General features: G+C 38.1%; 1 long non-coding RNA gene across 1 annotated transcript in view; it reads right to left on the bottom strand.

Annotated features, from left to right (window-relative positions):
• The window catches only part of LOC131276225 (uncharacterized), a 57,599-nt gene extending 40,846 nt beyond the window's left edge, over positions 1–16,753 (bottom strand). Inside the window, exon 1 of the long non-coding RNA XR_009183729.1 lies at positions 16,648–16,753. This is a non-coding gene — a long non-coding RNA (uncharacterized lncRNA). The remainder of the gene's footprint in view (positions 1–16,647) is intronic.
• Positions 16,754–16,828: the final 75 nt, after the last annotated feature.

The raw sequence follows: 16,828 nt of genomic DNA, 5'->3' as shown, positions 1-16,828 counted from the left end.
ACACCAAATACTTACATATGGGCTAGAGTCAGGGGTGAGATTTTGATGATGCTCTTTCATAATTTGTAATAATTGTTTCACAACAGTGCATGGTATGGATGGTGGAGAAATGCATGGGAGCCCAATATGATGATATACATGTTTGTTTTGTAAGTTCACAACTTTTACTATACACTTATTGTTTATGTATATTCATGTACAAGTGGTATAATTCAATCAAAATTTTAAATTAAAAAAAGATAAGGTGATGCTTTTCAACTTATTCTATAAAAAAGCCTCACTCTGTGATCCAATTATCAATTACTGTGTAATTGTCTCTCTCTTCCAAATTCACTGTTTTTTGGCTGTTCTGTAGAAATGGGTATGGGCCCTTTAAATATTATTCCTTTCTCAGCTGGCACTAAAGTTTTGTTAATAGAGAGACATTACTGGAAGAAAGTAGTTCTATTTCCTGGTTCCTTGTGCAAGGAGGTCAGCAGCTTCCAGTGGGCACTCTTGCAGCACAGTGCCTTTGGTACAACATACCCCAGTGAACAGCATTACCCAGCAGCATCCTGGAGGGCAGATTTCAGCAAGTTCCTCCTGTGTGACACCACAGTGATTTCTTTGCCAATCAATGAATTAGTGCTATCTCATCTCCAAAAAAGCCTGGATCCTTGCTGTGGTGTGGGTTTTAGGGGCTCTTTCTTGGGTGCTCTTATCAGCTCTAGGGTTAGTGACTGATTTTTATATGTTATTCCTACAATATGCACTTCTTACTAGCCAATCCTTCATTATTGTAGTTCCCATTACAGTTAATAATTCTTCATATTAAACTTTCACTGTTCAAATTACTGTATGGTTTCTTTCTCCTGTCTGGACCTCGATTGACACACCAGGGTATCTCAGCCAGACAAAGGCACTTCAAGGAGGGGGGAAAGAAAAAACAAAAATACATCCCTCATGAACATAGATGCATAAATTCTAAATAAAATGTTGGCAATCAAATGCAGCATTATATTTTAAACACACACACACACATCATGACTGATGGGATTTTAACCTAGTAATGCAGAGTTGGTTCTACCCTCAAAACTCAACTCACCATACTAACCAACTGAAAAAGAAAAACGATATAATCATGTAACAATATTTAACATTCATTCCTGATTTTTTTAAAAAACTCTCAGCAAATTAAGAAAAGAAGAAAACTTTTCCATCTAAGAAAACCCTACAGCTAACATCATACTCAGTGATGAAAGACAAATTAATTCAAAATGAATCATAGACCTAAATGTAAAATCTAAAACAATAAAACTTCTAAAAGGAAACATTGGAGGTGCTGCGGTGTTCCCAGGCCCTGTGTTAACCGGATGCATGGTTCCTAGGTCTGTGTGCCCTAAACCCTGGTGGCCCATGCTCCAGAGACTCACACACCCTTAGTCTGCAATATCATGGACTTCCCATTCCCAAATCCACCATGCCCTGAGGTCCATCTGAGGATCTTGATTACCCTAGCCCTCAGTGTTTTGTGTTGTTGTTGTTGTTGTTATTTTCTCTCTCTCTCTCTTCTTGAACTTGGAGGAGTGTACCAGCTGACTTGGGGAGAGTCTGGGAGGAAAGGAGAGGTGAATCTGCTGAGAAAGCCCAATTTACCTAAATGTCCTGGGATAGGAAACTTGGTCTGGGAGAAGGTGGAGTCAGAAAATTAATTACACTTCTCCTAGCACACCTAAGGGGAAGGGACTATAGGAGGTGCTATCCAAGCTTCCAATAACATATTTGGGGTTTCTGGTGAGGTGTAGGTGCTCTCACGCTGGAATTAAAGAGTCATAGTCTTCTGTGTTGAGTTGGCTCAACAAGGACCTACTTAAATCTCCTACTGGACCTCTCAGGCAGCTTTCCTGCTGCCCTGGGAGAGAGAGACGTGAGGAAAGGAGAAAGGGGGAAGGTCAGATCCCTAAGGGTATTATTCAACTACAAAGAGGATTCCTAGCTTGAAATGTTGGGGGTTTTTTTTGGCATGGTTGCTAATATTGCATTGTCTCCTGTTTTATCCCCCAAGGTCCTTTTTCATTTATTTGGTTTTTTCTCTCTTTTTCTTGCTTGTTCCCCCCTCCCCCTTTTCTTTGCCCCGACCCCCTTTTTCTCTTCTCTTTTCTCTCTTTTTCTTCTTTTTTTATTTTATTTTCTTTATGTAATAGGTGCTGCAGGGAGTGCTTCACACTTGCTGTGTTTCCTCATCCTCCATTTCCTCTTTTCTGTGGTATTGATTTTGGCCACCTACACTATCCCCTTTCCCCCACATCTTTCTATCATCCATCATCTGCTGTTTCTCTTATACTCTACCTCCCTTTCTTTGGCCCCCAAATGTCTGACTGTTTATTTCTAATACCTTTGTTCTGTTTTCTGTCTTTTATCCACTTGGATATTATTGTCTTTCTTTTCTCTTTCTCTCTCTCATGAAAACACTGACCTTTTAATTCATACTATATTCCTCCCCATATTCAGTTGACTGCCTCATTATAGGTACTCTATTTACTGCTATAACCCTACACAACTTACATGAGTCTAATACCCATTCTCCCAGATCTCACATTGTTGCTCTGTTAACATTTATTACAAATACTACTTTATACATTTTCTTTTCTTACTCATTTTGCTTTCCCTGGCCCTAATATTTTCCTTCAAAGTGAACTTAGCCAGCAACAAGAAAATAGAGTAAGAAAAACAAAGTGACAAAGAGAAGACATAACACTTATGCATGAACAAAAACTAATTAATCCCCAAGGCTAGACAAAAAAGCTAAGGAACTGATTAAACCCATCAAGATAAAATGATGACCAGACAGCATCAAAAAACTACAAACCAAACCAATAATCAGGAAAACATGGCTGAATCCAATGAACAAACTAAAAACCAGCAAGAGGAGCAGAACATTGCATAAGTAATTAAAGATCACAAAACATATATTAGAGACCAACTAAAGAAGTAAAAGAAGAGATTAACAATATGAAGAAAACAAATGGAGAGGAAATTGTAGACAAATGCAAAAAGATAAGAGATATCATGGGGATGAACACCACAGTTCAAGAAATCAAAAATACACTCTCAGCAAATAGCAGATTAGAAGAGGCAGAGGAGGGAATTAGCGACGTGGAAGACATACATCTGAAATCAAACAGATAGTAGAACTGATCAATAAAAAGATAGAAAAAATCTAGCTAAGGCTTAGGGACCTGAATGATAATGCAAAACACACAAACATATGTATTATAAGCATCCCAGAAGGAGAAGAGAAGGGAAAGGGGACAGAAGGGGTGTTGGTGGAAATAATGGCTGAAAACTTCTCAAATCTACTCAGAGATGGATGTACATATCCAGGAAGCACAATGCACCCCAAACACCATAAATCCCAACAGGCTCACCCCAAGACATATACTTGTCAAATTATCCAATGCTCAAGACAAAGAGAAAATTCTAGCAGCAAGAGAAAAGAGAACCATTACATACAAGGGAGGTTCCATAAGATTAAATGCTGATTTCTCATCTGAAACCATGGAGGCAAGAAGGCAGTGATATGACATAGTCAAGGTAGTAAAGAAAAAAATTTCCAACCAAGAATACTCTACCCAGCTAAACTAGCATTCAGAAATGATGGAGAGTTCAAAATATTCACAGATAAACAGAAACTAAAAGAGTATGCCAACAAGAACCCTGCCCTTCAAGAAATACTAAAGGGAGTTCTGCAGGAAGAAAGGAAAAAACAGGAGAGGCAGAGCTGGAAGAGAGTGTAAGAGCAACAAAAAAGACAAAAAGAGAAGGAAAAAAAACCCAAACAAAATATGACAAACACAATTCCAATCAAAATATGACTAACATAAATAATTCCTTGAAAGTAATAACACTGAATGTCAATGGATTAAACTCACCTGTCAAAAGATTCAGACTGGAAAGTTGGATAAGGAATATGACCCATCTATATGCTGTCTACAGGAAACACATCTTAGACCCAGGGATTCAAGGAGGTTGACTGTGAAAGGCTGGAAAACAATCTTACAAGCAAACAATAACCAAAAAAAGGCAGGAGTAGCTATATTAACATCAGACAAAATAGACTTTAAATGTGAAACAATTGTGAGAGACAAAGATGGAAAAAACATATTAGTGAAAGGGATAACCTTTCAAGAAGAACAAACAATCATAAATACTTATGCTCTTAACAAGGGTGCCTCCAAATATGTGAGGCAAACACTGGAAAAACTAAGTGAAAGAATAGATGCCTCTACAATTATAGTGGGAGACTTTAATACACCACTATCAACTTTGGACAGAATATCTCAAAAAAGAATCAATAAAGAAACAAAAACTTTGAACAGTATATTAGAGGAGCTGGATCTAATAGTCATATACAGATCATTACACCCAAATACAGGAGGATATATATTTTTCTCAAGCGTACATGGATCATTCTCCAAGATAGACCATATGCTAGGCCACAGAGAAAGGATCAATGAATTCAGAATGATTGAAATCATACAAAATAGTATCTCTGATGACAGTGGAGTGAAGCTGGAAATCTGCAAGGGCCAGAGGCCTAGATTTCACACCAAGATATGGAAATTAAACAGCACACTCTTAGAAAAACTGTGGGTCAAAGAGGAAATCTCAAAAGAAATTAATAACTACCTTGAAACTAATGAAAATGATAACACAACATACCAAAATTTATGGGATGCAGCAAAAGCAGTACTGAGAAGGAAATTTATAGCCATAAAGTCATACATCAAAAAAGAAGAAAGAGCAAAAATTGAAGAACTAACTGCACATTTGGAGGAATTAGTAAAAAAAAAAAATAAAGTAACACCACAGGAAGGAGAAAGAAAGAAAGAACAAAGATAAGAGCAGAACTAATGAAATAGAAAATAAGAAAGCACTTGAAAAGATAAACAAAACCAAGAGCTGGTTCTTTGTGAAGATCAATAAAATTGACAAACCCTTAGCAAGACTAACAAAGAAAAAAGAGAGAAGATGCAAATACACAAAATAAGAAATGAGAAAGGAGATATCACCACTGACCCCACAGAAATAAAGACTATCATAAGAGGATATTTTGAAAACTGTATTCCAACAAAAATGACAATTCAGAGGAAATGGAAAATTCCTAGAAACACATAAGCAGCCTATATTGATGAAAGAAAAAATTGATGATCTCAACAAACCAGTCACAAGTAAAGAGATAGAATCAGTCATTAAAAACCTCTCAACTAAGAAGAGCCTAGGGCCAGATGGCTTCACAGGTGAATTTCACAAAATATTCCAGAAAGAACTAATGCCAACCTTGATGAAACTCTTCCAAAAAATCAAAACAGAAGGAATATTACCTAACTCATTCTATGATGCCAACATTACCCTAGTACCAAAGCCAAACAAAGACACCACAAGAAAGGAAAATTACAGACCAATTTCTCTAATGAACCTAGACGCAAAAATCCTCAACAAAATGCTTGCTAACCATATTCAACATCACATTAAATGAATTATACACCATGATCAAGTGGGATTCATTCTGGGTATGCAAGGATGGTTCAACATAAGAAAATCAATCAATGTAATACACCAGATAAAGAGATTGAAGGAAAAAAATCACATGATTATATCTATAGATGCAGAAAAAGCATTTGACAAAATACAGCACCCTTTCTTGATAAAAACATTGCAAAAGATTGGAATACAAGAAAGTTTCTGAACATGATAAAGAGTATATATGAAAAACCCACAGCTAACATCGTTTACAATGGTGAAATCCTAAAATCTTTCCCTCTAAGATCAGGAACAAGACAAGGATACCCACTATCACCTCTTCTATTTAACATTGTCTTAGAAGTACTTGCTTGAGCACTGATGCAAGAACCAGATATAAAAGGCATTCAGATTGGAACGAAAGAAGTCAAAATTTCATTATTTGCAGATGACATGATCCTATACATAGAAAACACTGAGAGGTCTACAACAAAGCTTCTAGAAGTCATAAATGAGTTTAGTAAAGTTGCAGGTTATAAGATCAACGCACAAAAATCAGTAGCATTTCTGTACACCAATAACGAGCAAGCTCAGGAGGAAATCAAGAAACAAATACCATTTACAATAGTCAATTAAAAAAAAAACAAATACCAAAGAATAAATTTAACTAAAGATGAAAAAAACTTATACACAGAGAACTACACAACACTGTTCAAGGAAATCAAAGAAGACCTAAATAAATGGAAGAATATTCCCTGTTCATGGATGGGAAGACTAAATATTATTAAGATGTCTATCTTATGAAAACTGATCGATACATTCAATGCAATCCCAATAAAAATCAACACAGCATTCTTTAAGGAACTAGAAAAACTAATTATAAAATTTATATGGAAAGGAAAGAGGCCCTGAATAGCCAAAGACATATTGATAAAGAAAAACAAAATTGGAGGAATCACACTACCTAACTTCAAAACATACTACAAAGCTACAGTAGTGAAAACAGCATGGTATTGGCACAAGGAGAGACACACAGACCAATGGAACCAAATTGAGAGTTCTTATATAGATCTTCATGTCATATAATATTCCATAAAGTCACCAAACCCTCTCAACTGGGAGAGAACGGCCTAGTCAACAAATGGTGTCTGGAGAACTGGATATCCACATGTAAAAGAATGAAAGAGAATTGCCATCTCACACCTTATACAAAAATCAACTCAAGATGGATCAAAGACCTAAATACAAGAGCCAAGACCATAAAGACTTTGGAAAGCAGTGTAGGGAAGCATGTACAAGACTTTGTAATAGGAAACGGCTTCATGAACTTCACACCCAAAGCATGAACAGCAAAAGAACAAATAGATAAATGGGACTTCCTCAAAATTAAAGCCTTCTGCATCTCAAAGGAGTTTGTCAAGAAAATGAAAAGAGAGCCTACACACTGGGAGAAATTATTTGGTAACCATATATCTGATAGGAGACTTACTACCTGCATATATAAAGAACTCCTGTATCTTGAAAATAAAAAGACAAACAACCCATTTAAAAAATGGGAAAAAGATTTAAACAGACACTTCTCCAAAGAAGAAATATAAATGGCTAAAAAGCACATGAAAAAATGCTCAAAATCTCTAGCTATCAGGGAAATGCAAATCAAAACTATAATGAGATACCATCTTTCTCCCATAAGATTGGCAGCTATGAAAAAAAGAGAAGATGACAAATGCTGGAGAGGATGTGGAGGAATGGGAACACTCATCCACTGTTGGTGGGAATGCAGAAGGATCCAGCCATTCTGGAGGACAGTTTGGCAGTTTCTAAAAAACCTGGCTATAGATTTGCCATATGACCCAGCAATTCCACTGCTGGGTATATACCCAGTAGAACTGAAAACAAAGACACAAACTGATATATGCACATCAGTGGTCATAGCAGCATTGTTCACTATTGCCAAAAGTTGAAATCAACCCAAATGCCCATCAACAGATGAATGGATAAATAAAATGTGGTCTATACATACAATGGAATACTACTCAGCTTTAAGAGCGAATACACTACAAACACACGTGATAACATGGATGAATCTTGAGAACCTTATGTTGAGTGGAGCAACCCAGGCATTGAAGGACAAATACTACATGACCTCAGTGATAAGAAATAAGTAAACCAAGCTGCCTCAGAGAGCTAGAGACTGGATGATAGGCTTAAAGGAAGATGGGGGTTAGAGGAAGGATGTAAGGTGACACCTATGTGGTTGGAATCTAGGATAAGCTGGAGGTAAGTATTTGTACAAGGAAGGGATAAAATGGGGGAATAGGATTACCTTTGGGTGGGACTTTGTGGGGGCTTGAGGGGGACTAGGGATGGGAGGATGGGTAATATTGCCCAAGAAATTGGGGGGAGGGTGGGGCAACATACGAACATAGGAGATTGTCAGTATATTGCTGAGAAAACTTTTTCAAAAATATAATAAGGAAGGTTACCTGTTTAAGATGCTTAAAGGGGATAATCCGACACAGTACAGGCTCCTAGGGAGCATGTGAATGCTCATTTTGCCATAGTGGGTTATATCATTGGATAGAGACCCATATAATGAGAGTGAAGGTATATTCATATCCTGAGGAGGACTGATGTTCTCAAATAGAGGGAATTGTATCTCTTGAGAGAAATGGTAGTTCCCAGTGCATTAGGGCAGTTGAGCATGTCCAGTCCTCAACACTGTTGCAAGTATCTCTGAACATGGCCCTTCAAGCAATGAAGATTGACTGTCACTGTGGGCCCTAAGGGGAGGGGGAAAGAGGTATTGAATAGATGGAACCAATGTAACTGTGTGGGCAATAGAAGTGTTCCACAAGAGTATGCAAGGATGGATATAAGACATGTTAAATTACACCAAAAACATATAGGGGCTGATAGCCTAAAATGTAAATCAAGATGTAAAACATAAGATAACTAAAAATTTAGAAAATTGTATAGTCTAAAATATAAACCACAATGTAAACACAAATGTTACCTTGTTTGAAAGCTATTGTCTCAATATCTGTACATCAGTTTCAGTAAATATAGTAAGAATGTGTAAAAAGATTATTGCTATGGAAGGGAAAAGGGTTTTATGTTGGATATGTGGGAGTACTGTATATTGTATATATGAATTACTGTGATCCAAACTTTTGTGAAGATAAGCTTAATACTTAGGGGAAAAAAAGAAAAAGATAGGATGTAGACACTGAGGAAAAGATGGAAGTAGTTGCCTTGCCAATTTGTATACAGGGCAACACTTATTGCAGGGATGGAAGGCAAAATATCAAAAACAGATCTTTCGCATTTTTAAATTTTTTGATACCCCAATTTATTTTTACCTTAATTTTTCTAAATTAGTAGGCATTCTATATCTAACCTTTAAAGTCATCACTACATTCCATTTTACTATTAATGGCACCTGGCAATATATTGGGCTTTACTTTTGAAGAAGTTTTGGATCACAGAGAGGTTCAACAATGACAGGGGAGGAATAATGGTGTGGGATGTTACTGACAGGGGACACATGTTTGGCAGGGAGTTCTACAGGGCATATATCCAGGGTACATAAAAATGTTTGGGTATTTTCATAGTGGTTACAATTAAAAACAACAGCTGAGGGAGTGCTGAGTTCCTAGCAAGGGGAGCTCTATCACAGTCCCTAAAGGAACAGCAACAATCCCCCAAGTGCAACAGCAAAGACGAAAACAGAAGGAAGGTCCAACAATGAGCCCTTGACACTAATAACTATGTTTGTGAGCCTGTGCACCTGAAATAAGAACAAGGCCTACAGTTTCAGGGTGCCTAAGAGTTACCTCCTGAGAGCCTCTGTGTTGCTCAAATGTAGCCAGTCTCGAGGTCAAATCAGCATATAAATGTGTTGCCTTCCCCCCAGCATGGGACATGACTCCCGAGGATGAGCCTCCCTGGTGTAGAGGGATTACTACCAAGTACCAGATGATGATGTAACTAGAAAATGACCTTGAATAAAAGTGTCAACTCAGACCAGCAGAATATCTCAATCAACATATAATACCAGGAGTTAAAAGTGCTCTTGACCTGAATAAAAGGGGGAAATGGAAAGGACAAATGAGTTTACATGGCTATGAGTCTCCAAAAAGAGCCAGGACGTTATCAGAGGACTTGCCCTTATGCACACCTGAGCAGAGTCCCAGAGACAGATAAAGTAGATACAACCCCAGGTCTTGGTTCTTCTGAGAGCTACAGAGACCCACAGGTTCTATGGTCATGGCAGATGGAGTTCAGTGTCATCTCAGTTGGCCTACTTTGGAGTTTGTTTCTGTGTAATGGACTTGAACTTAGATGTGATCTTTGTCCACAAGTCTCTCCTTTTACTTTTACTGGAACTGTAGTTGGTGCTGGGGTTCAATGAATACCCAGGGGACCTGAATCTCTGAACTGACCATGAGATAGCCAGGCCCTTAGCTTCAACAGACGTGCAACTCCTACACTCTGGTTTATTGGACTTACCCCACTCAGCTAACATGGAGGTGAAGAAGGTTAACCACCACACCAGGGAGCCAAGAGTGCCTACAACTGAAAGCAGGAGAATTGCATCCAACATCCATTTGGAATCTAAGCCCCCTCTTGATACAGATGTGGAGTGGACACAGCCATTCTAAGGTCCACAGGATGGAGGAATAGAGTATGGATTAGAGTAGACTTACTGATATTCTATTCATGAACTATTGTGATTAGTAATCGAAGAAAATGTGGCATTGGTGTGGAGAAAGTGGCCATGGTGGCTGCTGGGAGTAGGGAGTGGGAGGAAGAGATGTGATGTGGGGGTGTTTTCCAGACTTGGAGTTGTCCTGGATGGTGCTGCAGGGACAGTTACTGGACATTGCATGTCCTCTCAATGCCCACTGGGTTGACTGTGGGAGAGTGTGGGCTATGATGTGGACCATTGACCATGAGGTGCAGCAGTGCTCAGAGATGTATTCACCAAATGCAATGAATGTCTCATGATGATTGAGGAGGTTGTTGTTATGGGGGGAGGAGTGGGGTCAGGGGGGTGGGGGGTATATAGGGACCGCATTTTTTTAATGTAACATTAAAAAAATAAATAATGACAAAATTTTAAAAAAGGAAACATTGGAGAAAATCTCTGTGACAATGGGTTAGGCAAAGATTTCTTAAATATAACATTAAAAGTACAGCCTGTAAAAGAACAAATTAATGTTGGATTTCATTAGAATTAAAAATTCCTGCCCTTCAGAAGATAATTCTTAAAAAAGGAATGGTATGGCATATATTGGGATAAAATATTTGCAAAGCACGTAACTGATAAAGAAGTTTTCTCCAGCATATATAAAGAATTCTCAAAACTGAATAAGAAAATAAGGAACTCAATTGAAAAATAAGTAAAAAATTTGAAACAAATACTTCACCAAAGAAGGTGTATGCCAATATAAATACACATTTGCAAAGATGTTCAACATTATTAGTCATTTGGGAAACAAGATGGTACTTCATACATGTTACAATGTCTAAAATGAGAAATACTGACCATACCAAGTGCTGCGGAGGATGTGGAGGAACTGAGACTCTCATACACTGCTAGTGGAAATGTAAAATCTATAACTATTTTTTAAAAATGGCTTGGTAGTTTCTTACAAAGTTAAACATACATATTCCATATCATCCAGTCATATATATCTATACAAAAGGACAAAAATTGCACACAGTTGTTTGCAGGCAACTTCACTGGTAATAGTCAAAAGCCGAAAACAACCCAAATCTCTATCACAGAGGATTACATAAACAAGCTGTGGTATATCCATATAAATTAATACTATGCAGAAATTTAAAGGAATAACCTATTGGTATATCACAACATGGATGAATCTCCAAATAATTATGCTGAGTGAAAGAAACTAGATCAATAAATACATACAGTATCATTCTATTTACATAAAAGTCTAAAAAATGCCAACTAATCTAATGACAGCAAATATATCAGTTATTGCTTTGGGATGGGAGTCAGGGAGGGTTGGAAAAGATGAGTAACAAAGAAGCACAAGGAAACACTTAGAGATCATATTTATATTCACTCTCTTGATTGTAGTGGTAATTCCATGGTTTTTTAAATGTGTCAACATGTATAAAATTGTGAATTTTAAATATGTGTAGTTAATTGTAGATTATACCTCAGTAAATCTGCTTTCTAAAAGAAGTACTAGGGAAGCAGATGTGGCTCCCATATACCATATGGGAGGTCCAGGTTTCAATTCCTGGGACCCCCAGTGAAGGCGAATTGGCCTGCACAGCAAGATGATGCAACAAAAAGAGACACAGAGGAGAGACAATAAGAGACAATAAGAGAGTTCCTCTCTCCCACTGCGGAAGGTCCCAGGATTGGTCCCCAGTGCTGCTGAAAAGAGAAAACAAACAGACACAGAAAAAACACACAGTGAAAGGACACAGAGATCAGACAATGAGAGGGGGAAAGTGGGAGGAATAAACACATCTTTAAAAAAAAAAACAAAAGAACTACTAAAGGATATATATATTTCAGGAGAAAGAAATTCAATCCAGAAGGAAGGAGTGGCAAAGAAGAAGCAAAGGTGAACAAAGAAATAGTTAAACTTGTGGGTAAATCTAAAGAAACATGGTCCACCGCTCCCCTCTCACTTCTCTTGCCTCATTTCTGTGATCCTTCCATCCACACCACTCTAGCCACACTGACCTCCCTGCTGTTCTTTGAACACACCAGGCATATTTCTACATTAGAATCTTGTACTCTTTACCTTCTTCTTGGAATTAATTCTCTCAGATATCTTCATTGCTCACTTTCTTACCTTTTTCCAGTCAACTCAAATAATTACCTCCTCAAGGAAATCTACTCTAACCACACAATTTAAAATATCAATCCATTGTCACTGTCCCACTTTTACTCAACCCATACTCTCAACTTCCCTTACTCAATTCTCTTTTATCCATAGTAAAAATCATCTTCTAATGTGACATAAGATGCAATTTGTTTGATTATGGTTATTGTTTATAATGTGTCTCCTCCACCCTAGAATGCAATCATGATGATGGCAGGCATCTGTGTCTGTTTATTCGTGTATGTTAACATGGTAAGCATGCAATAAATTTGCTAAGTGAATAAATGGTATTAAATAATATAATAATATTGACTAAAGAGTGGGAATTTAAAACAAGGTTGAAATAAATACTAGATAAAACAATAAGATGTAAGGCAGGAAGGGGTAATGGAAGAGGAGGGGTATACATACTGATCAATTTGAAATCTTTTAAAATATGCATGTTAAAAATTTTTTAATTCAAATAACTATATAAATAAAGAAGGCAAAACTTCTAAAACTATAGGAAGAGTGGGGAGGGAAGGAGAATAAAGAAAATAGTAGGTGGAAGGGAAAGAGATAAAAAGAGCACGTTGAATATAAAGCAAAGAATAAGATGGTAGACATTCATTCAAGCATATCAGTAATCACAATATTATAAATGCACTAAATTCTCCTGTTAAATCTCATTGATTCCAAAATTAGAATTTCAAAAGATAAAATCTATCTTTAAAATGTCCAAAAGATTTATCTAAAACATATGGATACAAAAATGTTAAAAGAAATGGAAACATTTAAAAATATAAAAAAGTGGCATTTTCTTCCATTTGTTCCCCCAGAACCTAACTTTTTCATTTTGTCTTCAAAGAAGTTTTAGGTTACAGAAAAGTCATGTACCAAATACAGGGGACTTTCATATACCCAACATCCTCCCCCTTTTCCCCCTTTGCCTATTAATATCATTTTATATGTGGATGGTACATTTGTTACAACTGATGTACAAATATTGAAACACAGCTACCAACCATGGTCAATGGTTTACATTATGGTTTAATTTTGGACCATACCCTTTTATAAATTTTGATGAAATCTAACATGGCCTGTATCCATAATTGCAATATCATGTAGAATACTTCCATCTCCCCAAAATTGTCCCCAGTTCCACCTATTCTATTCCTCCTTTCCCCTCCCCTCGGGACCCAGAGCAACCACCAGGCTTCACTCCTTGAAGGACAAGATTCATACACACCGGTCTGTCCAACCCTATTGGGTACTGCCCAAGCTCTCAAGAGACCCCTGCCCTTCTATTTGAAAACATAATGGACCTCCCCATGATGGAAGTCCACCACTTTCCAGCTCATTATGTGGGTTTCCACGCACTGATATAGCACACTATGTGAAGATAAATATTCACATACTCCCTAGAAGCCTGCCCCAGGTGCACCCTGTCCCAAACTACCCCCACATACAACACCCTGAACCAGTAACCCTCACTTGCCATATTGTCAAAAGAGCATTCCCAATATTGTAGTTTCAACAAGATACCCACCAATCCCCAGTATTCACCTGCTCACTCCCCAAACCCTCCCCCCAGTTCCATAGATAGTCCAACCAATCCTCCCCACCCTACCCCGCAATGAACCACTACCGCCCAACTCAATGCAATCACTGCACCACTGTCATGCCCCTCTGTTGCACAACTACATACATCCACCTTATCATAGATTGTACTGATATAGGCATTGGCTCACAACCTTCTTCTCCCTTTCTATTTCCTGTAAACCTATCTTTCATAGTCTCACTCTGTGAGTCTGCTCAATTTGCTTAATTCATATCAGTGAAGTGATGTAATATTTGTACTTCAGTACCTGGCTTGCTTCACTCAACATAAGGTCCTCAAGATTCATCCATGTTATCCTATGTGTTGATACTGTATTCCTTCTTACAGTTGAGTAATATTCTATTGTATGTATGTACCAAAACTGGTTTATCCATTCATCTGTTGACAGACATTTGGGTTGATTCCAACTTTTGGCAGTAGTGAATAATGCCACATTGGTGTGCATATGTGTGTTCATGTCCTTGCTTTCAGTTTCTCTGGGTATATATCCAGCAATGCAATCACTAGATCATATGGCCATTCTATAGTTAGTTTTCTGTAGAACCGCCAAACTGTCCTCCACAATGGCTGCACCATTCTACTTTCCCATCAACAGTGGATGAGGTTTGCGGAGAGGTTTTTGGATACAGAAGGGCCACAACTGTGAGGCAAGGATCACTGGTGCATGATGTCAGTAATGAGGGGATGTGGGAGGCATATACCTGGGACATGCCTCTAAGGCATATGAATATGTTCAAGTGTTCATGGGGCACTGTCTCAGTAGTGGGAGACCCACACAATAACTGAAAGAATATTGAATTTCCATCCTTGGGAGCTCTGCTATATTCTCTAATAGGATGACAAGAATCCCCTGAGTACAAGGACAGTGTCTAGTGAAGGAATATAGACCCTTAGTTCAGGCCTTTGATATTAATGATTGTCCTTATGAACCTCTTCTTGTGAAATTGAAATTTAGCCTAGTATTGTATATTGCCTAAGAGTAACCTCCTGAAAGCCTCCTTGTTGCTCAAATGTGGCATTTCTCTAAACCAAACTCAGCATGTAAATGCAGTACCACCACCACCACCACCCTGGCATGGGACATGACTCCCAGAGATAAGCCTCCCTGGCACTGAGGGATTATTACCAGGTACCAATTAGCAATGCAACTGGAAAAAGACCTTGACCAAAAGGGGGAAATATTAAACACAGATGAATTTTTATGGCTTAGAGATGTCAAAGTAAGTCAGGAGGTCATTCCAGAGGTTATGCTTATATACATCTCAGCAGGATTGTGTGGACTACCACATTAATGGTGCATCAAACAGCAGGGTTCCTGAGGGTTCTAGGGACATCAAGACACTATAAGCAGGCAGACAAGCTCAGGAATTCAGCAACCTGTCAGTAGGCCTTACTTTGGAATTTATGTTCCCCAGTGTAACAGAGTTAGACTCATTTATAGTTTCACTAAACACAGCTATTCTGCCCTTTTTATTTGTACCTATAATTAGCACTATACTTGTTAAATATATGTCCCAGAGACTTAAATCTTTGGTTTGTTCCTGTGCCATTTGAGCCCTGAATCTCAGCAGACTTGCAACACAAACTTGTCCATTCACTGAACTCACCTGGAACAACTAACAAGGAGATGATAATGGACAATGATCATCCCAAGAAACAGTGTCTGCAACTACAAGCAAGATAGTTCCATCCATCTTCCCCATGGGATCTAAGCCCCCTCCCAATTAGAAACAGAGTGGACATCACCATCCCAAAATCCTCAAGATTGGGGAATGAACACTGGACTAAGCTAGACTTATTATTATCCTATTATAGACTTATTATTCTAGCAATGGAAAAAATTTTATATTTGATGTAAAGGCAGTGGCCACCAGAAGTTCTCAAGAGAGGGAGAGGGAAGAATAGGTATAATATGGGGGCAATTTCAGGACATTAGAATTGGCCTACATGACATTGCAATGATGGATACAGGCCATTATATATTTTGTCATAACCTACAATATTGTATGGGACAGAGTGTAAACTATAATGTAGTCCACAGTTAGTAGCAATGCTTCAATATGTGCATCTCAATTGTAACAAATGTACCACACTAAGGAAGGTTTTGTTAATGTAGGAGAGTGTGGAAGGGGCTGGGAGTGGGACATATAGGAATCCCCTATATTTTTTGGTAACATTTCTGTAATCTAAAACCTCAAAAACATTTTAAAATAACAACACATAAAGAACTTGTCTTTCCCAACCTATAGTTTGAGAAGCATTGCTCTGGGGTGGTTTGCTGAGTACATGTCACTTGTGATCCTCAAAACCAAATCTTAGAAATAGGCTCAAAGGTTTGGGCAGCCAGGCCAATAAAGGAGATGAAGTTGGAGTATATTTCAGAGTGAAGCTCTAGTCATGCAACAAAACCGAAAGTGCTAAGGGGTAAGGGCCTGAGGCATGGGAGACAAAGCTTCTCAACAAGAAAAGGAATTGCACCCCTCTTTCTCTATCCCACAGAGAAATAACACTTCCCCTTTTATTAGAGATTTTTTTCAAACTGATAGAAATATCTCCTGCACCCACGAGCTTGATGTCCTTGACAATATGTTCTCTGATTTGGAGCTGCCTTGAGACCCCAGGTTTTCAGAGGAAAGTTTACCCATACAGTAGAGCCATTAGGCATATACTCACCCTATGATACCAAGGACCTTTGCTGTCTTAGAACTCAGGGACTTCCTTTCCCGAGGGTCTCTGGATAACACCTGGGGAGAGCCTCAGGGATCCTAAGAAGTTTCTGGGAAACACCCCATTGGCAAAGCCTGTAGAAATATATTGTTATCTAATTGTACTTGTCTTTATTGTCTCTCCAAAT

This window comes from Dasypus novemcinctus, chromosome 27 (genome assembly GCF_030445035.2).
Source record: "Dasypus novemcinctus isolate mDasNov1 chromosome 27, mDasNov1.1.hap2, whole genome shotgun sequence".
Lineage (NCBI taxonomy): Eukaryota > Metazoa > Chordata > Mammalia > Cingulata > Dasypodidae > Dasypus > Dasypus novemcinctus.
This window is presented reverse-complemented; position numbering and strand designations above follow the sequence as displayed.